We start from the raw sequence: 27,630 nt of genomic DNA on the forward strand, positions 1-27,630 counted from the left end.
GTCTCACCCGCTATGAGGGACAAGCCCTGAAGACCTTCGGGTTCACCGAGGAGAGAACCATTGGCTTGTACCGCAGAGGTGAAGATCCACTACCCCTTCACCAAGATTACCTGTTTAAAGTGAGTTGTTCACGTTAGACGAGTGGTTCCTCCCGCTCACTGACCACATGTCCATTCTCCCACAGGATCTCCACCAGATGGAGCTATGCCATCCAGGGTCACCCCCACACCCCTGCCACCCAAGAGACCACCTCGGAGAGCTCCAAGGAAACCACCATTGAGGCATCAGAGGTATCGTCCCCACCCTCCACCAGTGCAGAGACAGACACCTCAACGGGCTTCTGAGGCACAATATAGTGAGCACAACACCTGATGCACAGCAAGTGGAGGCAGGAACATGCAAGGGAGTCAGCAGTCGGGGGTCTGCTGGATCCCAGGACTCAGCTGAGTTTCAGTTGGATGCCGAGCATCAGGGCAACGTTATCCCGGAGCCTATGCAGACACCAGGGCACGACCGTGATAATCTGGAGGAATGTCAACGACACTCTGATGACTGCACAGCCGATTGGAGGAGTCCCAAAGGCTACGGCGCAGGAGATGGCACTGGCAATGTGTGGCACTGAGACCAACACTGCAAGGGTAGCGAACCCAGAGGGAAGCCTGCAGCAGGTCAGTGTCATGAGTGGTGGTGTCCAAGGCGTGGCTTAGTCAACATTGACCATGGCTGAGGGTCTCAATATCATCTCCCAGTCGCTGGCTGAGGGACCTGTCCCAGATGCAGGTGGACATTGCCGAGGCTCGCCAGAGCATATTCCAGTCACTGACAAGCATCACCGAGGTTGTTAATACCATAGACTGGCCATGCTAAATTGTCCCTTAGTGACTAAGGATCAATTGGGGTTGCTGGGTCAGTGGGGGACTTTCAGAGGGTTGATGCAGACTAGATGGCCTGAATGGCCTCCTTCTACACTGCATCACTTATGGTCTTATGGTCTTCTGTAGATATTCTATGAATCTAGATGTAACAATAGACCAGAGTAGGTGAAGAAGATTGAGGATCACTAAGTGTGCATGGTGAAGGGGGGCACCATCTGTAGCTAGTGACAATGAGAGTTTTGAAAGTTCACGAAGTGGAGGTGCCGGCGTTGGGCTGGGGTGAGCACAGTAAGAAGTCTTACAACACCAGGTTAAAGTCCAACATGATTGTTTCAAACACTAGCTTTCGGAGCGCAGCTCCTTCCTCAGGTGAAGGACGGTGAAGGGTCACCTGAGGAAGGAGCAGTGCTCTGAAAGTTAGTGTTTGAAACAAACATGTTGGACTTTAACCTGGTGTTGTAAGACTTCTTATTGAATGTTCACTATTACACATGTTACACCCGATATATGTGAATCCTCTGTAACGTTATTCTTTACAGCGGGCCTGCCTATACTCCCACCCTCTGCTCTCACCCCCCCCCCCCCCTCCCCTCCCCCCTCCCCACACCCCTCCACCCCCTGGGCACTGTGGTCCTACAGCAAAAGCCCCCGATGCAGACCCCATGCAGGTAATGGGTGTGAGCGTGCTGTCAGCAGAAAGACGGGAGTCAGCCTTTGGCATAGACTGAGAAGAGCCATAACTTACCTCAGAGCGGGTTATCAGCATTTGTATAGTGACCCGCTGACAGTGCCGTCACCCTGGAGTGATGTTGCACTGACCCTGGGAGGGTGGAACAGGGTAGTCAGGGAGTGGGGAGGGTGTGTGGGGGGTCGGGGAATGAGGATATAGGAGTGAAATAGGTGGGAGGGAGGAGAATGTGGGTGAGGGTCATCAATGGGGGGAGGGGGTGATTGGTGTGAGTTGCGGGGGGAGGTTGTTCGCTGACGGACAAAGCCGCGTCCTTTGAGAAGCTGGGAGGATGAGACACTCCCTGGACCTCCGGGCATCCCTGGACCTCCAGGCATGCCAATCCCTCGCCGCCACCTGTCCTCCTTCCTCCGGCAGCTATGACGAGTCCTCCTTGGGCTCATCCTCCACTCCCTCCTGGTCCAGCTACTCCTCATCGTCCTCAGAGGAGGCCGCATGTCCATCCTCCTCCTCCAGTATGTCACCTCACTGCTGTGCCAGGTTGTGGAGGGCACAGCAGATCAGCACAAAGTGGAAAACCCTCTGAGAGGTGTCCTGCAGGGCACCACCAGAGTGGTCCAGGCATTGGAACTGCATTTTGAGCAGCCCGATGCACCTCTCAATAACAGCACGGGTGGCAGCACCGGCCTCGTTACATCGGGTCTCCGTTTCGATCTCTGGCCTCCGTGCGAGCGTCATCAGCCAAGACTTCAGTGGGTATCTCTTATCCCCAAGAGCCAAGCCATCATCCTGGAGGGGTCCTCGAAGATGCCGGGGATCTCCAAGTGTCCCAGGATGTAGCTGTCATGCACACTCCCTGGGAAAAGTGCACACACATGCATGTTCTGGAGGTGGTGGTTGCACATGAGTGGAACATTCAAGGAATGGAACCCCTTCCTGTCCATGAAGGGCACTCCGTCATGCTCTGCTGTGCGCAAGGCGACATGCGTGCCATCTATTACAGCCTAGACCTGGCGCATCCCGGCGATGGTGGAGAATTGTGCTGCCCGGGCATCTTAATGGGCTTGGTCCAGCTCAAAGTAAATATAGTCAGCTGCTCGTGTACCCGTAATGTCACGGATGTACTTGTGGCTGTTCTCCTCCTCCAGGGGATCCCAAGTCTGTAAGGACAATGCACAGGTAGCCCACCTGTCTCATTGTTGAGACAGAGCCTCCTGTGGCACATGCTGTCTGTCATCTCTTTGAAAGACCCACAACGCCGTCTCTGGCCCCCTATGGGTCCCTGCTCAGTCTGATGGGTGACTAGGTCTGCAGAGTGTGCAGCAGCCCCCTACACATGGGGTACAGCCTCCAGCCTGTGTCGACTCTGCTGCTGCCTTCTCCGGAGTCTGGCCACCAGGGCTGCCGCTGCACGAACAACACAATCCACCTTTGCTGATGTAAGAACTGGAGAAGGAGACCGATAATCAGTTCGGACTTCCACCTCAGAACCCTGATATACCCCAAGCCTCCCCAACCTTACATGTCCCACCTTCTCTCAGACTAAACTGGTTGTGCTGGAGAACCCTGCTCTGCGCACTCACCCCTGGCCACAGCAGGAGCCCCGAGACCTCAACGCCCTGCCAGGAACATTAGGAAGATCATGCTCAGGTACCCTCCCCTGATCCATGCACTCATCCTCTGCTTGCAGGGATATCCCCAGTGCTGGAGCCCAGCTCTTGGGTGATTGATTATTGCTTGCTGCCTCTGTGGTGCTAAAATCCCTGAGGTTCAGGCAAAGTGTCCAGGCCTCACAGTTTGATTGGAATGCTAGACAAGAACACTTGGTTGAGACATGGTACGTGTACCCACAAGAATCCACTTGAGAATATTTTGTTTATTAAACGGTCAACTGTACGAGTATACAAAAGGAGGAAAAAAGAGAAAAACCAACTACTAAACAGTCCATGGCCAGGATTCTCCGACATCGCAGCCAAGTGTTGACCCCGGCGTCAAAACCGGCGTAAGCAACGTCAACGAGCCTCCAGGCCCAGTAATTCTCCTGTTCTTTAAGGACCAGCACGGCGCCAGAGTGCTGTGCGCTGCTCCGACACCGAAAGCCAGCCCTGCACCGCTGGCACAGGTCCGCACATGCGGCGAGGGCCGTCCCAGGGCAATGTGTCCAAGTTTGCAGATGACACTAAGATGAGTGGTAAAGCGAAAAGTGCAGAGGATACTGGAAGTCTGCAGAGGGATTTGGATAGGTTAAGTGAATGGGCTCGGGTCTGGCAGATGGAATACAATGTTGACAAATGTGAGGTTATCCATTTTGGTAAGAATAACAGCAAACGGGATTATTATTTAAACAATAAAATATTAAAGCATGCCGCTGTTCAGAGAGACTTGGGTGTGCTAGTGCATGAGTCACAGAAGGTTGGTTTACAAGTGCAACAGGTGATTAAGAAGGCAAATGGAATTTTGTCCTTCATTGCTAGAGGGATGGAATTTAAGACTAGGGAGGTTATGTTGCAATTGTATAAGGTGTTAGTGAGGCCACACCTGGAGTATTGTGTTCAGTTTTGGTCTCCGTACTTGAGAAATGACATACTGGCGCTGGAGGGTGTGCAGAGGAGATTCACTAGGTTAATCCCAGAGCTGAAGGGGCTAGATTATGAGGAGAGGTTGAGTACACTGGGACTGTACTCGTTGGAATTTAGAAGGATGAGGGGGGATCTTATAGAAACATTTAAAATTATGAAGGGAATAGATAGGATAGATGTGGGCAGGTTGTTTCCACTGGCGGGTGACAGCAGAACTAGGGGACATAGCCTCAAAATAAGGGGAAGTAGATTTAGGACTGAGTTTAGGAGGAACTTCTTCACCCAAAGGGTTGTGAATCTATGGAATTCCTTGCCCAGTGAAGCAGTTGAGGCTCCTTCATTACATGTTTTTAAGGTAAAGATAGATAGTTTTTTGAAGAATAAAGGGATTAAGGGTTATGGTGTTCGGGCCGGAAAGTGGAGCTGAGTCCACAAAAGATCAGCCATGATCTAATTGAATGGCGGAGCAGGCTCGAGGGGCCAGATGGCCTACTCCTGCTCCTAGTTCTTATGTTCTTATGGTTGCCGTCTCCACGCCGGCCCCCGCGCAACATGGCAGAGCCCTACAACACTGAGGAACATAGGCTCCACCGGAAAAAGTGTGCCCGCCAATCGGTAGCCCTCAATTGCGGGCCTGACCACCATGGAGGCCCCCCCCCCCCCGGGTCGGATCCCCCGCCCCCCCACCAGGACAGCCCCCGCAGCCAGAACGCTGAGGTCCCGCCGGAGAATCGGCGGCCCGGCATCGGAGCAGCGAGATTCTCACGCCCCCACGCCGATTCTCCGACCCACTAACCATCAACCAACAAGGAAAAGGCACGGGGCCAAACACACACAAGTACCTGTTCACTACAGGTTATCAGTAAAAACTCAAAACGACAACAGTTCATTTGTACAAAGAAACCTAAGCACACTGTATCATCTCACACAGGTCGTAGAATCATAGAACTTACAGTGCAGAAGGAGGCCATTCGGCCCATCGAGCCTGCACCGGCTCTTGGAAAGAGTACTCGACCCAAACCCACACCTCCACCCTATCCCCATAACCCAATAAACCCACCCAACACTAAAGGCAATTTTGGACACTTAAGGGCAATTTAGCATGGCCAATCCACCTGACCTGCACATCTTTGGACTGTGGAGGAAACTGGAGCACCCGGAGGAAACCCACATAGACACGGGGAGAACGTGCAGACTCCGCACAGACAGTGTCCCAAGCCGGGAATCAAACCTGGGATCCTGATGCTGTGAAGTAATTGTGCTAACCACAATGCTACCGTGCTGCCCGAAATGGAGGGTCCTTGCCGAAAGGGGTGGCAGCAAACAAAACGCATCATTCAGGCATTAAACATTCAGTAGTACAATAAGGTCACCAGCAATCTGCAAAAGCACCTCTTCAACCCCTTCATCAGGTTACTCATTCGGATGAATCCTCCTCTCTCTCCCCTTCCTGCACCTCCCAGTAGTAGGCTCTCAACAGTGGGAAGTCACACTGTAAAGTCAAACCGTGCAGAGCACGCCAGAAGAGAGAAAGAGCACCCCCTTCCCCTTCTACAGTGCTGGTAGCAGATCACCTTACATCCTCCCTTTCCTGCCTCCACGCCATAGAAGCAAAAGAGGCAGTAGCAAACAAGCACACAGCCTCCAGGCTAAACAATCAACAGTGCAATAAAGTCACTAGCAATCTGAAACAGCATTCCTTTAACACCTTCAGTAAGTTACTTGTTCAGATCAATCCGCTTCTCGCTCCCCCTCCTGCTGCTTCCAGCAGTAGACTCTCAAAAGTGGAAAGTTACACCGGAAAGTCACGCCAACGCAGAGCACGTCAGAAAAGAGAAAGAGCACCCCTTCCCCTTCTCCAACGCTGGTAGCAGGTCATTGTACATCTTCCCGTTCTTTGCTCCAAGTCACAGAAGCAAAAGAGGTGGCAGCGAACAAACACATGCCCTCCAGGCATTAACCATTAAACAGTCAACAGTACAACAATCTGCAAAAGCATTTCTTCAACAACTTCATCAACTTGCTCATGGTTCAATCCGCCTCTCTCTCTCACTCCCGCAGCTCTGAGCAGTAGACTCTCAACAGTGGAAAATCACACTGGAAAGTCACACCAACACAGATCAAGCCAGAAGAGAGAAAGATCACCCATTCCCCTTCTCCAGCTTCGGGTAGCAGGTCCTCTTACATCCTCCCTTTCCTCGCTCCAAGCCACAGAAGCAAAAGAGGCAGAAGCAAACAAACACACAACCTCTCAGCAGCTGCATTTGGATTGGTCCACCTCTTTCTCCCCCTCCCGCAGCACCAGCAGGAGATTCACAATCGTGTAACGTCACACCGGGAAGTCACATTGATGCAGTGCACGCCAAAAGAGAGAAAGAGCAACCCTTATCTTTCTCCAACACTGGCAGCAAGTAATTTTACATCCTCTCTTTCCTTACTCCAGACCACAGAAGCAGAAGAGGCAGCAGCAAACAAACACACCCCTACAGACGTCTTTCGATTCCACACATAAATTAGCACTGTAGTCCTACTCTTTGCCTGGTTTCCTTTTACCCGTAATGTACTTTCCTTTATTTTACCTGCCAATAATCTTTCATGTCCCCTTTATGCTCTCCTAATTTCCCTTTTAAGTTCCCTCTTGTACATTCTATATGCCTCTCGGGTTTCTGCAGTTTTAAGCCCTCGATATCTACCAAAAGCCTCCCTTTCTCTCTTTCTCCAATGCTGTATATCCTTCGATATCGAGGATTCACTGGATTTGTTGGTCCCACTCTTTTTCTTGATTGGAATGTGTTGGTCCTGTACTCTCTCACTGTTCTGTCACAGATTTACTTAAAAGTGTGTGCAAAGCAGAATTTGCCGAGTTTGGCATCAAGGACTCCTGCAAAACTGTAATCAGTGGGAATTAGGGGGAAATCTTACACTGGTTACAGTGATAGCTAACATAAAGGAAGATGGTTGTGGTTGTTGGAATTCAATCATCTCAGAGTCAGGGCAACATTGCGTGAATTTCTTAAGGTAGTGTCCAAGACCCCAGCATCTTCAGCTGCTTCAGCACCGACATTCCCTCTATCATCAGGTATGGAAATAACACACAAAATTAACAGTAATGAAGAAAGTAATGGCTCCAAAGAGCAGCAAATCCCCATGACAAAATGGTTTCTATACCAGCGTTTTAAACAAACAAGGTGAGAACATTACTGATGCTCCAACTACAAGTTATTTCGATTAGGGAAATGTTCCATTAAATTGGAAAATTGAAATTTGCGATATAGGAACACCACAGAATGATAAACCAGTTAGCCTATCTCCTCTGCAAAATTATTGAAGTCTATAATTAACTATATAATTAATTCTATAATTAAGGCTTCATCAATGACCTTCCTTCCTTCATAAGGTCAGAAGTGGGGATGTTCGCTGATGATTGCACAGTGTTCAGCACCGTTTTGACTCCTCAGGTACTGAAACAGTTATGCCCAGCAAGAGCGAGACAATATCCAGGCTGGGGCTGACAAGTGACATGAAATATTCATGCCAGGCAATGATGAGCTCCAAAAGGAGAGATTCTATCCACCACCCCTTGCAATTCAATGGCATTACCATTGCTGAACCCTCAACTATCAATAGCCTGGGGATTACCATTGATCAGAAACTGAACTGGACTAGCGACATAAATATTGTGCGATAAGAGTAGGTCAGAGCAGGTCAGAGTCTGGGAATTCCATGGCGAGTAATTCACCTCCTGACTTCCCAAAGTCTGTCCACCATCTACAAGGCACAAATCAGGAGTGTGATGGAATAGTTTCCACTTGTCTGAAATAATGCAGCTCATACAACACTCAAGAAGCTCAATACCATCCAGGAAACAGCACTGTGGGTGTATCTACACCACATGGAATTCAGCAGTTGAAGACGCCAGCTCATCACCACCTTCTCAAGGGCAACTGAGAATGGCATAAATGCTGCCTGGCCAGCGACACCCTAATCTCTTAAATAAAAAAACCCATCAAATCACCATTGATGCTGGATCAGTAATACATTTTAAACAGGATCTTAGAGATGTGACATTTGATTCCTGTAAATACTCTGTAAATGCTCTTGTTGTGCTAAGTGGAGGTTACCATGCCCTGAATGTTTATTTTCTGCCCTGGGTCTTTTCAAACCACTGAGGAGAGATCATGATGGCACTGCATGCCAAACTGTACTACTTAGATTATCAAAGCTGACATGTCACATCGTACATTTTGAAAAGCAAAAGGAGCACTGAAAGGCAAATGTCAGGGCACATTGCCAGAAGTGGTCGACTGCACACATGTTGAAATCGAAGATTGCTACATTTTGCACATCTTGAAAGGAATTCTACACAAAACAAGCATTGTGACTGAAGGAAAATTATCAAGGTAAATCTCATCTTCACTTCCATCCCACTCTGGAGATTAGAGTACATAATCCAAGCTGACACTTCAACGTCGCACTGTTGAATTGATTTGGACAACATTAAACCTAGGTCGTCCCAGATGGACTTCAAAGCTCCTAGTCGGAGAAGATACGTTGTCCCCAATGTCTTGGATCATACTTACCCTCAGCGAACATCATTCTGGTGCAATTTGGCTGCCATATTGCCTTCATTACTGATGACTCTACTCCAAAAAGAGTTAAGCGGCCGTAAAAAGTTTCTGAGTTATCCTGAAATTGGGAAAGGCACTAAATGATGCAAATTATTTATTTTTAGTCTAGCTTCTAATGTATTAAGACTGACCAGAATTGTGTTAATAGCATCCAATGATTCACAATTGCAGATGCAAACTCTCTGATAGTGGAACGAAGAGGGAACTGTAACTGAAAATTAATTAGAATAACCACAGCACTATGTCTGATGTTTCAGCCTAGGTGAGGAACATACAAACCACTAATGAAGGTTGTGAATGTTTTTCACCCACAGCGTCTATCATCATTGTTTACAGATTTCCTTTCTCTGTTCCACTCTAATAGGACAGCAGAGGAACATTCGGCTGAACGGCTGCCTTCTATGCTGCGTGATCCTAATCATTTTTCTTTCTGTGCGGGTTTGTCAATCAATGCAGGTCAAATGGTTTGAAAGTACTGGAGGTCAAAGTATCATGAGCTGCTCCTGTTCAGCAGTACTGTCTTTCACGGAATGCAACTCCCTACTCTCGCACTACCTGACATTCCTCGGTGGATTGTTCCCAGTTTGTGCTTGGGAGAGATGGAGTCACGAGGGCTTGTACTGCAGAGGATCTGCATGGTCGGATTGGTGTTGCATCACATCCTGAAGGAAGAAGAGAGCCTACAATCGTGACATGAGGAGCAGAACTTGCAGATTCGTTTAACAGAAGAAGTGGCATTATGGTTTCATGAATATCGCAGAATAAAATAAGAAGTAAAACAGTGTACTGAATTTTACCAGGGTGCTGAGGCAGACGGAGAGGCCGAGCGGGGCGATAAAATTGCAAGGGAAGGTGATGAATGGAGTTCCTAATGTCTTTCCATCATCGTGCCATTTTTCCAGCGGCGATGAAAGAAGGCAGATGACCCTCTTGCCCAGAGGCCAATTCAGCCACTTGAGTTGGTAGAAAGGTCAGTACCAAAGACTGCATTGCCTGGGTGTGGACTGTTTGAACCTGACAAAGTTGCTGATGAACCTCCAAAGTTTTCCTTCTCGAAGGTGGTCCCCGAGTTTACCAACTTTATCCAGTTCAGCAAAGCTTGGAAGGGTCTGTGCACTGCCTCCTTGGCCTGTTGAACGGTGGGCACTTCAGCCTCACCAGCTGGCCCCTGCTCTTCTGGGGCTGTCCCCCATTGAGCAGTGTCATCCCTGGTGCTGTAGTCCCCAGTACATCTGCAGCGACAGCAGCGGCCAAGTACGTAGCGGGCACAGCTGACTGTACTCTGAAATTCATGTTCCTGCAGGGGGGGGTGGGGGGACAGAGAATGTCAGCAAAATGAGGATTTCCATCACCAAAGCCACCAGGTTATATTGTCACCGTGAGTAAACTACTGTGTCACTCACAACAACCGATGTTGATGATATGCTCTGTGGCCCTGTCGTGTTTCCCCCAGTGTGGTCTACGGTGGGTAGCCTCACTGAGTGGGCCATGTGTTATTCTGCCAGCAGTCTGGCAACTAGTTGTGTGGTGGAGGCAGTCAACATGTGCTGCCAGTCACCTCCATGCTTAGAGGCTTGTGTGTGCGCAGGTCCTACAGCTGGGGGTGAACGAGGGATGTGTGCGTCTGCTGGGACTTTAGCTGCAGTGTGATGAGTGGTCTGGGTGTAACACACAACTTGGGCAGCGAGCTGGTCAGTTCCATTGGCTGGGGGCAAGATGGATGGGAGCAGGGGCGCAGTGAACAGGCAGGGTTTGCAGACAGCTTGTGGTCCTGAGGGGTCAGCTCACTGCTAGTGTCACTGGTGAAGCTTCTACACTGAGAGGGGCAGTGTGCCAGGGTAGGTGCCAAAGCCCACGATGCCTGCACCCTTTGTTGGGGTGAGCTCTGCTAGTCCACTGCTTCCTCTGCTGTGGGGCATCGGATCTAAGGAGTACACAGAGGAATACCAACACGTGGTGGACCAATGACTGAGCATGGCCACACCCATCTTATTGATGATATTGTTGGGGTGTGAGGATTTCCAGAAGGGTGGGCTGGGTGGGCTCCCACATGACCAGAAGCTCTCAGAGCAGTGAACCGTCAGCAGTGATAATTATCACAAATAATGAGCAGTATGAACTGCCGGGGCCTGTAAGGTGCCCCAAAGGGTTACATTTAAATAACATACTGCTGCAATGGTGGTCTTAGCCAGGTCCCCCCCCCCCCCCACGACCCTGAGGGGAACACCATGAGTGCATGGACGTGGCACCAGGTCATTCTCCACTACTCGCTGTGGGCCAGGTAGCCAAACACCAGCAAACCCCACAGGTTTTGAGGGTTTTCCTATCTTCTCAATCCCCTCAAAATCCATGGTGCCTGGTGCCGCTTGTAAGTACTTCCACCAATTTACAACTGCAGGACTTCCGCCTGAGAGGGTTGGAGCATCGCAAAAGGTGTGGCATGCGGTGTCCAACCCGCTAATCACATTCAAATCCATGCAACTGACAGATTTGTTTGAGATGCCGGCAGGAGGCACGTTTGCGCTGCCACAGGTGAGGGCCCGGAGCATTGTGCTGGAATTGATATCGGGTGGAAATCTGGGGCTGCATTCTCCAATTTTGAGTCTATGTGCGGAGGAAGTGACTAGTTTTACAATGAAAAAGTCGGCGCCACCCCCACACCAATGCTCCGGCTGGTGGGGGTCTAGCAGCCGCGCCACGTAAAGCCTGCACATACAGATGGAGACTTGCTGGGTCTGTGGCCGTGCATGTGCACAGCGGCGACCTGCGGCGGCCGTACCGTACAACATGGCACCGACTCTGAGCGGAACCGGCCTGCCAGATAGTGCCCCCTAGTAACCCCCCTCGCCGCTTCCGATCCACCCCCCCACCAATCCCCGCTGAAGCCCCCCCCCCCCGGCCAGCGAAGTGGCTCCACCCGCCCCCCGACTGTGGTGGTGCTGGATACAGTCCGCAGCATCCGCGCGAGGTCCACGAAAACTGTGAGGACACGTTACCAATGCCATCAGGAAGTTGGCCCATCGGGTGGCATCCCAATGGTGTGCGGCGTACTCAGCGATTACACCATTTGTGAGGGAGCGGAGCTTGCGAAAAATGGCACCTCCCCCGATTTCACCGTAAAAACAGATTCTCCAGCCAATCGGCGAACACGATTTTGGTGTTGGCAATCAGTGAATCTTGTCCAGCATCTGGCATCAGAGAATCTGGCCCAATATCTTTCCTTAATTAAGGGAACTAAAAATGTACTCCAGATGTGGTCTCACTAGTACCTTGAACAGTTGCAGCAAGACTTTCCTACTCCAATCCCCTTGAAATAAGGGCCAACATTCCATTAGCCTTCCTGATTACCCGCTGCACTTGTGTGCTAGCTTTCTGTGTTTCATGCACAAGTACCCCCAAGTAGCTTTGTGTTGCAGCTTTTTGTAGTTTTTCTCCATTTCAATAATACTTTGTTCTTATACTCTTCCTTCCAAAATGAACAACTTCACATTTTTCCATATTAGACTCCATTTGCCAATGTTTTTCCCACTTACGTAACCTATCAATATCTCTGTGCAAAGTTTATATTCCATTCTCAACTTGCCTTTCCAGCTAGTTTTACATTGTCTGCAAATTTGGCTGCATTACAGAAGCTTTCTCCTTCCATGTCATTAATATGGATTGTAAACAGTTGTGGTCTCAGCACTGAACCCCCTGGTTACAGGTCGGCAACCTGAAAACAAAAACCCTATACCCACTCGCTGTTTCCTGCCCGTGAGCCAATTCTCTACCCATGCCAATGTACTACCTCCAACACCAACAATAATAATAATAATCTTTATTGTCACAAGTAGGCTGACATTAACATTGGAATGAGGTTACTGTGAAAAGCCCCTCGTCCGGCACCTGTTCGGGTACACAGAGGGAGAATTCAGAATATCCAATTCATCTAACAGCACATCTTTAAGGACTTGTGGGAGGATGCGTTCTGGAAGTCCAAATATAACACATCTACTGGTTCCCCTTTATCCACAGAAACTTCTTAGAAAAACTCTAATAAATTAGTCAGACATGATTTCCCTTTCATGAAGCCATGCTGACTCTGCTTGATTAAATTATGGTTTTCCAAATGTGCTGCTATTACTTCCTTAATAATTGATTCCCACAGTTTTCCAACAATAGATGTTCAGCTAATTAGCCTAGTTAGTCACTTTTTGCATCCCTCTCTTTTTGAATAAGGGTGTCATATTGGCATTTTTCAAAATTTTCCAGTACTTCTCCAGAATCCAAGGCATTTTGTAAAATTACAAAATGCACCCACTATCTCTGTAGCTACTTCGATTAGGGTCCGAGGATGCAAGCCATCTGGGTGAGGGAACTTACCTGCCATTAGCCCCATTAGATTGTCTAAAACTACTTCTCTAGTGATGGTTATGATGAATGTACAAAGGTTTTGTATAGATTGGTATATATATTGTCCTTTTTATCTTTTGCAGTAATGTTTTCAAAAACCTTAGTTCAGGTACATATACCTGTTGCAGTAATATTATTAAAGAACTTAAGTTAAGGTATCCAGACTCTGTACCTGCAAAAGGTGCAATTAAGATATCATAAAAATGAGATAATCATTTATTCCAACCATGTACTTGTTTACAAAGAGATGCTTAATGGAACTTTCCTATGATTCTGGAGATTCCCTGGAGAGTAGATAATTTATCAGATGGTTTTTAGATTTAGGTGAGCAGGTCATGGAATCTGAGTGGGATGAAGATGATGTAATTAATGGGAGGAGCCAGGTCTGTCTGTAGTTTTACAGTTTGATATAGATTTGGCACTCTGCTAGGAGTTTTTAAGTTGAGCAGCAGTTTTGCCAAATGATGTCATGTTGAACAGTAGTCTGACAAAGGCAAAAATACGTTTTCTGAAAGGGCCTATCTCTCTCTTCAAGCAGTCTCACAAGAATACAGCAAGTACCTCTGTGTTTGCTAACTTCATTTACCAGTGGCTTTTGACCTGTAGTAGACTTTGCTTAATTGGACACAGATAAGGTATAAGTCAGTAGTTGAAGTGTTTTTATTTTAAGAATTGTTTAACATAATTGAAAAGTTATTTGCTGCGATGTCAATGTGGTTACTCCTCCTGCGTTAATAATAGTTTGTTTTTAAATCAAAGATCCCTATTGTTAGTGGAAACACTCCTGGGGTGAAGTATCCTTTCCTCACAGTTTTACAAATTGAAAAATTGTTGGGGACTCGTCCTGTTTCCTCACATAAATTGGGGTCTAGTCTGTACCATGCCATGGTGTTGGCATTTAAGTCTTCCTTTATATTCTTTATTATTAATGGGATGTTCAAAATATCTTCCATCCTAAAGACTGATGCAAAATATCTGTATAACTCCTCTGCCATTTCCTTGTACCCCATAATAATCTCCCCAAATTCATTTTCTAAGGCCTATGTTCACTTAGACCTCTCTCTTCCTTTTTATATATTTATGTTGGAGGGAGCCGGAGCCACCGGAGACAGGGGGCGGGATTCTCCATTTTAGCGGCAGAGTGTTGACACCGTCGTAAACCCCAGAGCATTTTATGACGGCGTCATCTGGCCATTACGAGCAGCGATCCCCCAACCCACAAGGGGCCAGAACGATGCTGGAGCGCTTCACACAGCTCCAGCTGCCGATACAGGGCACAGCATGGCTGGCGCAGGCCCGCGCATGTGCATGAGTTGCCGTCTCCATGCCAACAGGGGCACAGCTCGGAGAAACATAGGTCACCCCCGGAATTAGCGTGCCTGCCGATCGGTAGCCCTCAATCGTGAGCCTGGCCACTCTGGAGGCCAACCCCCGCCTCCGGAGTCGGATGCCCCTTCCCCCCCCCCCCCCCCCCCAACCAGGGCGGCCCCCGCAGACAGAACACCGAGTTCCCACTGGGTAGGACCATATGCAAACGGCGCCAGCGGGACTCGGTCAAATATGGCAGGTAGTCAGCCCGTCGAGCGCGGAGAATCGCCAGGGAGGCCGCAGTGACCGCGCCAACGCCATCTCTGGTCGCCGGAGAATCGGAGAAGCGGAGGCCCGGCATCAGAGGGGCTTGGCGGGATTTGCGCCTCCTCCCCCCTCCCACCAATTCTCCAACCCGCCGCGGGTAAGCGACCTGGCAGAATTCCTACGGTTAGAGAAGATCAAGTTCGCTCTGTAGGGGTTGGTGGAAGGGCTCACTCGGAGGTAGACACCGTTCATCGATTTCTTCAAGGAGGATTGAGCGGTCAGTGAAGGGGGGTGGTTTGGGGGGGTTAAAAAGGGGGAAGTTGGGATGTGGTCACTGGTCGGTGTCAGAGGGACTGGAGGGCTGGGATTGGCGGGTGGGTTGTCATGATGATGGTCTTTTGTTGTTCTTTGATTGTCCTTTTGGGTTCTTTTGCATATTTTTAGTTTGTTGACTAATAAAAATATTTTTTTTATAACCTTTTCATAATCTTCAGTCTTCTCTTTTTGAAGGAAAACAGCCCCACCATATCTTTCCTGACAGGTATAACCTCTGAGTTCTGATTTAATTCTAGTAAATAGTTTCTGCACCTTCCCTGATTCGTCTGGGGAGGACATTTGAGGGTAAATCAACATGTGGGAGGCTTTCAAGTGTCAATTGATAGGAATTCAGGATTGGCATCTTCCTGTGCGGAAGAAGGTTAAGTATGAAAAGGTTCGGGAACCTTGGATAACAAGAGATATTGTGAGCCTAGTCCCAAAGGGAAAGGAAGCATTTGGAAGGGCTAGAAGGCTGGGAACAGACAAAGCCATGAGAAATATAAAAAAGTAGGAACCAACTTAATCAAGGAGTCAAGAGGGCGAAATGGGTCACGAAAAGTAATTGGTAAACAACATTAAGGAAAATCCCAAGGCTTTTTACACATATATAAAGAGCAAGAGGGTAGCCAGGGAAAGGATTGGTCCACTCAAGAATAGGGGAGGGAATCTATGTGTGAACCAGAGGAAATGGGAGAGGTACTGAATGAGTACTTTGCATCAGTATTCATCAAAGAGAAGGACTTGGTGGATGATGAGTCTGGGAAAGGGTGTGCAGATAGTCTGGATCACATTGATATCAAAGGGGAGGAGGTGTTGGGCGTCGTGAAAAACATTCAGGTGGATACGTCAAAAAGGGCCTGATGGGATCTACCAGAAATCTTTGTATCCTCACTGGCTCCAGGTGGGGTCCCTGAAGACTGGAGAATAGGTAATCTTGTTCCTTTGTTTAAGAAAGGTAGCAAGGATAATCCGGTAAATTACAGACCGGTTAGTCTTATGTTAGTGGTACGGAAATTATTGGAGAGCATTCTTCGAGACAGGATTCACTCCCATTTGGAAGCAAATTGACATATATTAGCAAGAGGCAGCACGGTTTTGTCTCACTAACTTGATCTAAGTTTTTGAGGAAGTGATGAAGATGATTAATAAAGATAAGGCAGTGGATGTTGTGTATATGGTCTTCAGTGAGGCCTTTGACAAGGTCCCTCATGGCAAACTGGTACAGAAGATGAAGTCACATGGAATCAGGGGTGAGCTGGCGAGATGGATACAGAACTGCCTCGGTCATAGAAGCCAGAGGGTAGCAGTGGAAGGATGCTTTTCTGAATGGAGGGCTTTGATTAGTGGTGTTCCATAGGGATTAGTGCTGGGACCTTTGTTGTTCGTAGTATATATAAATTATTTGGAGAAAAATGTTGCTGGTCTGATTAGTAAGTTGGCGGATGGCACAAAGATTGGTGAAATTGTGGATACTGGTGAGGACTGTCAGAGGGTACAGCAGAATATAGATTGTTTGGAGACTTGGGCAGAGAGATGACAGTTTAGTCCGGACAACTGTGAGGTAATGCATTTTGGAAGATCTAATACAGGTAGGGAATATACAGTGAATGGTAGAACCCTTAAGAGTATTGACAGGAAGAGAGATCTGAGTGTACAGGTCCGCAGGTTACTGAAAGGGGTAACACAGGTGGAGAAGGTAGTCAAGAAGGCACACAGCATGCTTGCCTTCATTAGGGGGGGAGATTGATTATAAAAATTGGCAAGTCATGCTGCAGATGTCCAGAACATTAGGCCGCATTTGGAATATAATTCACCTGAGGAAGGAGCAACGCTCCGAAAGCTAGTGATTCAAAGCAAACCTGTGGGACTTTAACCTGGTGTTGTGAGACTTCTTACTTGGAATATAATGTTCAGGTCTGGTCGCCGTACGACCAGAAGGATGTGGAGGCTTTGAAGAGGGGACAGAAGAGGTTTTCCAGGATATTGCCTGGTATGGACGGCATTTGCCATGAGGGGAGGTTGGATAAACTCAATTTGTTCTCACTGGAACATGAAGGTTGAGGGGCGACCTGATAGAAATCTACAAAATTGAGGGGCATGGATAGAGTGGATCGTCAGAAGCTTTTTCCCAGGTTGGAAGAATCAATTACTAGGGGACATAGGTTTAAGATGCAAGGGGCAAAGTTTAGAGCTGTGCAAGGGAGGTTTTTCGCACAGAGGGTAGTGGGTGCCTGGAACTCGCTGCCTGAGGTGCTGGTGAAACCAGGTACGATAGTGACGATTAAGGGGCCTATGACTAATTCATGCATAAGATGGAAATAGAGGGATACGGACTCCGGAAGCGTGGAAGGTTTTATGTTAGACGGGAAGAAGTCTTACAACACCAGGTTAAAGTCCAACAGGTTTGTTTCAAACACGAGCTTTCGGAGCACGGCTCCTTCTTCAGGTGAAGAAGGAGCCGTGCTCCGAAAGCTCGTGTTTGAAACAAACCTGTTGGACTTTAACCTGGTGTTGTAAGACTTCTTACTGTGCTCACCCCAGTCCAACGCCGGCATCTCCACATTATGTTAGACGAGCAGCATGGTGCGGCGCAGGCTTGGAGGGCAGAAGGGTTTACTCCTGTGCTATACTTTTCTTTGTTCTTTGTATGTCCATTCATAATGCGGAGGTGAGAACAGGTCAAAATGCCCTGAGAGTTTTATAAGGGTTTAACATAACGCCCCTGAAGTACAATTTTACCGCTCGGACCCCTGTGCTTTATTAGGATTCCTTAATGGCCTTATCAACCTGTTACTATTTTTAGTGATCTGTGTGTCAGAACCCCCAGATTCCCCTGTTCCTGTATCCCATTGAGACACTTTTTTCCCCTGGGGTACATGTGGCCTCTTTATTTTTCCTTCCAATATGTATACTCCCATTTATTATACTGATGTGCATTTGCCAATTTCACAGCCGTTCTGCAAGTTCATTAATGTCTTCCAGACTTTTGTGTGGGAGGTACACAATCCTGAATTTTCTGGTGACACTCGCACACAGTGCAGAGAAATCTGCAAACAGCAAGGCGCACACTGAACTACCTCAGGCAATGGCTCGGTGGGTGACAACTGTAATATTTAACAGCCTGCCTAATGATTCCACAAGGGAGAAACATTTTTAAGTATATGAATGCACAGCTTAATTTATAGGATCACTACCGTTTTTTACTGAGGATGACATCGCTCAGGGACTTCATTCTGGTCCCAGGAAACATCACATTAGCCTAGATGCATTCCCATCAGCTCCTCCATCCTGCATCCAATTTGGAATAGACACTTCACACCTCGCAGGCGCAGTTTTATGCGTGGCTGCCATCTTTATAGGGGAGCAGAGTGCAGCAGGGCACATGTGCAGTGATCAATGGCCCTGGAATTGCAAATTTTACAGAACCAGAAGCAAAGTCCCTCAGATCACTTTATTGCATTTCATTTCCTCAACAATTTTCTTGGTCTTTTCTCCCATGTCCTTTTGGGAAGGCACCTTTCTTCCAGTAAACCATATTATCAGAGCAGCCTGTCTCAGGGTTGTGGAAGTGATGGTGCGTAATTAAGCTTGTATTCTGTCAGCTGCCTTCCCGGTTAAATGTTCAGTGCTGGGAGAAACACGTCCTGGAGCTTCAAACGGAATTGCGGTTGTCACCGGGTGGATGCAAAGTCTCCCCTGTGTTCCCATCCCAATTCCTGGAAACAGCGAGGAGGCCGCGCCCCGACTGCCTGCCCGCCATCGAGCTCAGAAGCTGGGTGAACTGCTTCCGACCGGTACTGTGACTCCTGCAAATGGTGACATACATGCACAGCCAAGTGCCAATAGGCATCAGCGACCATCTTGCCTGACCATCCTGCACTGGCAGGAAACACTGGGTGAGATTCTCCCATCGGGAGACTAAGTCCCGGCGCCGGAGTGAAAACCGGAGTGTTTCACTCCGGCGTCAGAGGCCGCTCCTTGGCCCCTATTCTCCCATCCCCGGGGGGCTAGGAGCGGCGCCGCCTCATTTACGCACGCCGGGCCTTGGCGCCGCGTAAATTACGTCACCCGCGCATGCGCAGGTTGGCCGGTGCCAACGCGTGCATGCGGGGTTGCCATCCTCCCCTCCGGCGCGCAGCAAGCAATGTCGGATTGAACTTGCGGGGCGGCGGAGGAAAGGAGGTCCTCCTTCAGAGAGGGCGGCCCGCCCATCGGTGGGCACCGATCGCGGGCCAGACCCCTTTTGAGCCCCCACCCCCCGGGATGAAATAATTATGCATTGTGTGTCGGGATACAAAAATGGGTTAAAAGATGATTAGCAAGAGAACTTGCGGAAATGCAGCCACTCCTGTGCTTACGTTACATAGTCCCCAGATCTGCAGTTTTGCTGTACATTGTGAACAGATTTGGATACCAAGGCTTAGGAAGGATACATTGACCTTGGGGGGGAGAGTAGGTAGAATAACTAGAATTACATTTGGACTTGAAGGGTCAAATTATGAGAAACATTACTGAAACTAGGATCACATTTTGGAATTTTGAAGTTAAACCATGATTTGATCAAAGTTTTCAAGACTAGGAGGCATAGTCCAAAAATTAAACCAAACCTTCAGGAGAGAAGTTTGGAAGCACTTTTATGTGCAAAGGGTGGTAGAAGTGTCTTCGCAACCAGAAACTGATACTAGGTTAATTGTTACTTTTAAATCTAAGATTGATAGATTTTTGTCAACAAAGGTTAAGGGATATGAGGCAAAATTACTTAATGGGATGGAGAGCCTATTGCCTTCCAATTAAGTCTGGGGTGGGAAGAATGGGGATTGGCCTTCCCGTCTGGAGGATACTTGAGGCCCTTCAACCAACAGCGGGCGGGGGGGCCATCGTACCAGTTAAACCCTGGCAGGCAGGCCTGTATCCTGATGGGGGCTTCTCCCTATCGTGGGCACCCTGGGCCCAACAGAGGGACCCGGACACGGCAATGGAAAGAAGACAACCTCTTGTCCTCAACACCTTCACCCCTGCCCTCCCTCATCAGGGCCTCCCTGATTAGTCCTGACAAACCTGTCCCACTTAATTGTGTTCCAGTTTTGCCTGAGGCCTGCTGCATCACCGCCAGTGGTTTCTGCTCCCATTGACAGTGTCGGTACTGGAGAGCCGCCAGTCTCTTAATTAACCAGTTGCTCTCCAATACGGAACATGCACAAGGATCCTGCAATGGTTCCTACCACATGAACAGTATAAATATTTTATTGTAATTGAACTGTACATTAATTTCAGTCATTTATAATTAAAGAGAGCAACTTTTATATTAATTGTTGATGTGCACAAATAAATGTATTTACCTTTCTTTAATTGAAGATGTGGAAAAGGAGTTGTTTTATTCTTGGTTCTTCAACTTCCAGGACTTTTTTCTTCAATGCGGAAAGGGAGCTACCATTTCATAGATCAAAAAGAAAAATAATAAGAGACAAGATCCTCTACCTCCTCTCACTTTTGCTGTGCATTTGGTTTATGTAATTCTTTCCTATTTAATAATAATTTATATCTTCGACTGTAATTCATTAGCCTATAAACATGTAGATAGCCTAACTAGAGTTATTGTGAAAAAGTGTTCCAAACAGTGACAGATCAAATTCATAAGTCACTACAGCAGCTCATATATTACTGTAGCATACAAAGGATAATTGGGGGGGGGGGGGGGGGGGGGGGGGAGGAGGAGAATCCTTAAATTATTTAAATGCACTTGCAAAGTAGAAAGTAAATTAGTACTGAAATAAATTAATACAATGTGATAGAATACTCTCCACTTGCCTGAATGAGTGCAGCTCCAACAACACTGAAAAATCCCAACAACATCCAGGACAAAGAAACCCATTTGATCAGCACCCTATCCATCACTTTAAACATTTACTCCCTTCAGCAAAGGTACACAGTGGCAGCAGGGTGTGCCACCTACAAGATGCAATGTAACAACTCAACAAGGCTCCTTCAGCAGCACCTTCCAAACCCACAACATCCACAGCTTAAAAGAATAAGGACAGTAGGTGCACATGAACACCACCACCTGTTCCCCTCCAAGTTGCACAACTTCCTGCATTGGAACTGTATCATCCTGACTCGGGGCTTAAATCATTGTTGCCTCACTGTCACTGGGTCAAAATTCTGCAATTCTCTCTCTAATAGCCCTTTGATATCGAGACAATAGCAATTGCAATATTCAAGAAGGCTGCTCACTACCACCTTCTCAAGGGCAATTAGAGCTGAACAATAAATCTTGGTTTTGTCAGTGACATCTGTTCTAGGATTTTGGACATAGTTCTGTGGGCATTATTGAAGTATTTGTCATCTTAGGTAGTTCAACCATTAACATTTTTAACAACAAGGAACTATATACAAAGGTCCAAGCTAGTAGCTGTTTCCATGCTTGCTTCTATACATGCCACTGTCAACACTACACTAACTTCTAGGTGCGGGTCATGTGTTCTCTTACATCACTGTATCAGCAGTACTGTACTCAGTCCCACATTAATTCTTTATGTACCAGATCCTTATACTATAATATCTACATCCCATGAGTGAATAAAAAAATACACATATGTATGCTCAGCATAACAAAATATCAAGTACCGAGTCCTACTTTAAGTCTGACATTAAAGAACATGGGCGGGATTCTCCGATTCCGGCACGGAGGCAAAGAATGGGCATTGACGCCAAAATCTGGCGCGACGCCGCTCCCACGATTCTCCGGTCCCTGGAGAATCGCTGCGACACACGCGCAGTCTACACGGTGCGGGTAGGGGGCCATTCACAGAGGCCCCGCGGTGATTCTCCAGGGACAACTGGCCGAGTTTCCGACAGCGTGATTCGAACCACGTTTTGCCTGTCGGGAATGGCTGCTGGCGGCTGCGGACTCAATCTGTGGCCGCCCTGGTGGGGGGGGCGATCCTTCACTGGGGAGGCCTCAAAGACGGTCAGGGGGGCGATTGGGTGGCACCGATCTGCGGGCGGGTGCGATCCCGGGGGGGGCCCTATTTTTTTAGTGCCGCTCCGCGGTCCGAGTCCGCCATCGCGCACAGCGTGGCTGCCGCAGGCCTCCACCGTGCGCATGTGCGGACTCCCGACCGGAAGTGCAGGGCCCCTTATCCCAGCCAGAGATGCGAGTAGCACTCCAGGGCCCTGCTAGCCCCCTGCAGGTTGGAGAAACGCGACTGCGTTTTGGCGCTGGCGTGGGGACATAGCCCCATTATTGGAGAATCCCGCCCCATGTTTACACAAGACTTGAGGCTGTATTTTTTTAACCTTTTCTCAAATGTACGGCAGCAATTTTCATGGTCCTGATGTCAAGACAAGGGGATGCTGGTGCAATTAAGAATTGCCCTTCAGGTAGCAAGCGCAGAAATGTCCAAGAACATCCAGGAGAAGGCAAAAGGCTGGAACTCAGCTGCAGGATTCTCACACCTGCAGCTGTGCTCTGCTTTTCCTCCTTCTCTTCGCTTTCGACCCAGCCGTGGAAATTCTGGGGCAAGAAATGTGGATGCACCTGGGGCCAGTCAGGAGCAGCGTATTCATTTTGAATGCACTGCTCCTGATATGTGCCAGCACAGAGAAAATGGGGAGGCATAAAACACCGCCTAAAATTGTCAGGAGGATTATCTATTCTTCTGGTAACTGCTTGCTTTGGTTTCAGTTAAACTGATCTTTATTAGTAAGTGGATGCTTCAAGGTGATGGCAGTAAACAGAAGCGTATTTTACCACTGCGGTAAAACACCACAATTGACAGTAAATTCATAATAATGTTACCACTCACAGGAGGTTCCCTGCAGTAATAAAAAGAAGTCGGTGACCTTCATGGAAATGTCAAAGCCAGTTACCGCCTCACATTTTGGCGGAATAAATTCTAACCGCAACACTCAAAATATAGATGTTGCTTTTGTTAATTATATACGGAGAGATCTGATGCTTGGTGAACACACTGCAGCTGTAATTAAGGAAAGACAGATGGAAGCAGAAAGTGTCTCAGGTGCTCACAGAATTCTCTCTATAAAACCAAAATGTTATGTACTCACATTGGACATTCTCCTACAGTCCCCAAAGGATTTTATTCATTCTGTTAACCCAGGAGTTGAGTAGGCACTTGAGAGAATCTGCTGAGATTTGAGTGTGTAGCGAATTCAACAGCAGTTTAAATTGATGCACCTGATGCACATGGGTACCAAGGGGAAAATTTCCACTACTCAACATGTATAGCAAAACCAAAACCCTTTCCGTTAAGACTGTATTTAAAATGTTATCACAAGTAATAGGGAAAGGAAATGTTTGCCCTCAAGTCTTCAAATATTATTGAAGAGTGTGTGTGTGTGTGTGTGGAGTGGAGACGGGGGTAGAGGTAGTTGAAGTATTGGAGATACACACACACACACACAAAACTCAGAAACCAAATCCAGCATTACAGCACACATTACCACACTTGTCCTTACACACTCAATGAAGGAACCAAGCCATTCTCTTTACGAAAAAAAGGATCAAGTCCTAAGTCTTAAACCTTGCTGCATAGATAAGTTAGCTTTAAGGTTTCAAGTCCATCACTGAGGGCATGGCACCTAATCCTGAGCATGGAGCAAAAAGCTGGCTTGAACAAAGATTGGAATAATCAGACTCCATGCACAGTGAATCTTGATCAATACACCTCGTTCGAATGCAGACACTGCAATTCTTTTCAAGCAGATTGGGGTTCAATAATAGTTAAGTTATAGTCTATGCAGCAAGTTAGCATAACTACACAGCCTGGATGATAGGATGGCACAGAGCCAGGGATCCGGGCTCAATTCCAGCCTGGGTGACTGTGTTGAGTTTGCACTTTTCACCCCTGTCTGCGTAGGTTTCCTCAGGGTTCTCTGATTTCCTCCCACAGTCCATAAATGTGCAGGTTAGGTGGATTGGCCATGCTAAATTTCACCTTGGTGCCCTGGGACCACCGGCGTTAGTTTACGGAGAGAAGGTGGGGTGGGCGGGGCCATGGACCTGGGTGGAGTGCTCTTTCGGAGAGTCAGTGCAGACTCGATGGGCCAAGTGGCCTCTTTATGCACTATACAGATTCTATGAAAACATTCCTTAAGGTTAAAAACACTCCAAGTTGTGGATCAGAGATGAGGGGTCTGCCTAATGAGGAAAAGTTGAGCAGATTGGTCCGTACTCATTGGAGTTCAGAGGAATAATAGGTGATCTTATTGAAATATACAAAATTCTGAGTGTCCTTGAAAGACAGGATATGTGTTTCCCCCTTGTGGGAGTATCTAGAATTCACTGGCCACAGTTTCAAAATAAGGGGTCTCCCATATAAGATGAAGATAAGGAGGAAACTTTTCTTTCAGAGTCATTAAGCTTTGGGATTCTTTACTGCAGTAGACGCTGGGCTACTAAATATACTCAAGGAAGGGTTCAACAGATTTTTGATCCACAAGGGTGTCAAGAAGAATTGGGGTCAGGCAGGAAAATTGAGTTTCAGCCACAGATCAGGGCTGGGATTCTCCCCTACCCGGCGGGACGGGGGGTCCCGGCGTAGCGGAGTGGCGCCAACCACTCCGGCGTCGGGCCTCCCCAAAGGTGTGGAATTCTCCGCACCTTTGGGGGCTCGGCCTGCGCTGGAGTGGTTGGCGCCACGCCGACTGGCATCAAAACCGGCGCCAGCGGCCTTTGACGCCCGCCGCCGGGGCTGACCGAAAGGCCTTCGCCGGTTCGCGCATCCGCCTGTGCGTCAGCTACCGCTGACATCACCACCGGCGCATGCGCGCTGGGGGATTCTCTTCCGCCTCCGCTATGGTGGAGGCCGTGGCGGCGGCAGAAGAAAAAGAGTGCCCCCACGGCACTGGCCCGCCTGCCGATCGGTGGGCCCTTATCGCGGGCCTGGCCACCGTGGGGGCACCCCCCGGGGTCCGATCGTCCCACGCCCCCAAGGAGCCATGGGGCCCGCTCGCGTCGCCAATGCCGCTGCCACCAGAGGTGGTTGAAACCACGTCGGCGGGATTGGCCTCTCAGCGGCGGGACTTCGGCCCATCGCGGGCTGGAGAATCGCCGCGGAGGGCACGCCGATCAGCGGGCCGTGATTCCCGCCCCCACCAATTCCCGGGTGGCGGAGAATTTCTGCCACGGCGGGGACAGGAGAATTTCACCCCAGATGAGCCATGATCTTATTGAATGCCAAACAGGCTTGAGAAGCTGTTGGAATATATCCTGTTTTGTGTTCTTAATCTGAGAGTGGGATTCTGCACTGTGTCTGAGTTTACTCCAATATAGAACTGAGATGTACATCTGGTATGGCCTAACATACAGATTGAGGTATGTTTTTCTGCTCTACCTGAACAGGTGATGACTGAATAGGCAATGTGCTCATTCTGACTCACTGATTAGACCAAGGGGCGAAAGTCTCCAACCCCCCCGCAGGGCTGGAGAATCACCCGGGGCCGCCGAAAATCCCGCCCCCGCTGTGGCAGAAATTCACCGCCACCCGGGAATTGGCGGGGGCGGGATACACCACCCACCGATCAGCGAGCCCCCTGCGGCGATTCTCCGGCCCACGATGGGCCGAAGTCCCGCCGCTGGGAGGCCTCTCCCGCCGCAGTGGTTTCAACCACCTCTGGTGGCGGCGGGATCGGCGGCACAAGCGGGCCCCCGGTGTCCTGGGGGGTGCGGGGCGATTGGACCCCGGGGGTGCCCTCACGGTGGCCAGGCCCGTGATCGGGGCCCACCGATCGGCGGGCGGGCCAGTGCCGTGGGGGCACTCTTTTTCTTCCACCGCCGCCACGGCCTCCACCATGGCGGAGGCGGAAGACAATCCCCCAGCGCGCATGCGCCGGTGGTGACGTCAGTGGCAGCTGACACACCGGCGCATGCGGGAACCAGCGAAGGCCTTTCGGCCAGCCCCGGCGCCATGCGGCAAAGGCCACTGGAGCCGGTTTGGGCGCCAGTCAGTGTGGTGCCAACCGCTCCGGCACGGGCCTAGCCCCTCAATGTGAGGGCTTGGCCCCTAAAGGTGCGGAATTCTCCGCACCTTTGGGGATGCCCGATGCCGGAGTGGTTGGTGCCACTCCGCTACGCCGGGATCCCCCGCCCCGCCGGGTAGGGGAGAATCCCGCCCAAGGTTTCAAATGCATTCTCCCCAGCTCATATGGGGAAAGAGCCGAGTGGTGTCACTAATGGGATAGCTCCTAGGCTGAATAATCTCCTTCTGTGTTGCAAGATCCTGTAATTCTACAGTAAAAACCCCTATTTTCTGGTGGTTCTAAATTAGGAATAATGGGGAAAAGGTACAAAGAGGCCTTTCGCTAAATCTCTGCCCCGAAAAAGTTAACTCAGGCTATCCTCAATCTTCCCAAAATCAAGGGCTGGGATTTGCTGGCTATTCCCGCCAGCAGTATCTTCTGGTCCCACTCGCTGACAGCGAATCCCCACGGATGGGCGAGTGAATACACCAGGAATCCATTTGACAGCGGTGGGAACCAGAAGATCGTACTGCCAGCCAATGCCAGGCAGCCTCTGTCACTGCAAAACATGCAACAGGAGGGGGGGGAGCGCTGTAAGTCCTGCCCAATGTGGATATGGAAAAGGCTTTGAGATATCATTCCTGCAGAGTACAGATCACTTTGATTGTTCAATATATAATGGCCAGTCAATTGCTGACCAAACCCTTTTAAGCTGATACAATGAGTGCAGTGCTACCACATTCTCCCCCCCCTCCCTCCCTCCTGCAGTGGAAGATTCCCAATACAGAGTAGATACCATTAGGAGTCTAGTTGTATGCTTGGTTGACCTCATTCCAGAGAAGGGATCACGGCAGGTCACATTGATCAGTTGAAATCTCAACTTATTGAATCTTCTCTGAACTGCCTCCAATGCAAATATGCCCTGCTTTAAATAAAGAGACCAAAACTTTATGCGGCATTCTTGGTGTAATCTCATCATTGCCCTATACAATTGTATTAAGTCTTCATTACTTTTATCCTTTGCCACCCCGCCCCATTGAAATAAAGGTCAACAAAACATTAATCTTCTTTATTACCTGCTGCACCTGCATACTACCATTTTTTGTTCTATGTTCAAGGACACCCAGTCCCTTTGTACTGCAGCCCTCCAAAATCTCTCTCCATTTAAACAATATTTTGCTTCTGTATACTACCAATGTGGATAACCTACATTTTCACACATTACACTCCATCTGACAAAATGTTTGCCCACTCATGTAACCTATCTATATTCCTTTGTGCCATCCTCACAACTTGCTTTCCCATCTAGTTTTGTATGGTCAGCAAAGTTAGCTACAATACACAAAGTCACTTTATTAAGTCATTATCACAAATGGTTGAGGTCTCAGATCTGATCCCTATGACATGCCACCAGTTACAGTTTGCCACCTGAAGATAGCTCATTCGTCCCAACTCTTTTGCTTTGTGTTCGATAGCCAATCATTTATCATACGAATATGTTGAGCCCAACACCATAGGTTCTTTGCCCAAAAATGTTAACTCTTGCTTCTCCCTTCACAGTTATTAGAAGACCCGTTCCGATTTTGCAGCATTTTCTG

General features: G+C 48.6%; 1 long non-coding RNA gene across 5 annotated transcripts in view; it reads right to left on the reverse strand.

Annotated features, from left to right (window-relative positions):
- Positions 1 to 27,630, reverse strand: part of LOC119965385 — a 160,160-nt gene that overhangs the window by 113,552 nt on the left and 18,978 nt on the right. For all 5 annotated transcript variants that reach the window (XR_005460507.1, XR_005460504.1, XR_005460503.1 and 2 more), the window contains exon 2: positions 20,395 to 20,482. This is a non-coding gene — a long non-coding RNA (uncharacterized LOC119965385). The remainder of the gene's footprint in view (positions 1 to 20,394; positions 20,483 to 27,630) is intronic.

This window comes from Scyliorhinus canicula, chromosome 4 (assembly GCF_902713615.1).
Source record: "Scyliorhinus canicula chromosome 4, sScyCan1.1, whole genome shotgun sequence".
Classification (NCBI taxonomy): domain Eukaryota; kingdom Metazoa; phylum Chordata; class Chondrichthyes; order Carcharhiniformes; family Scyliorhinidae; genus Scyliorhinus; species Scyliorhinus canicula.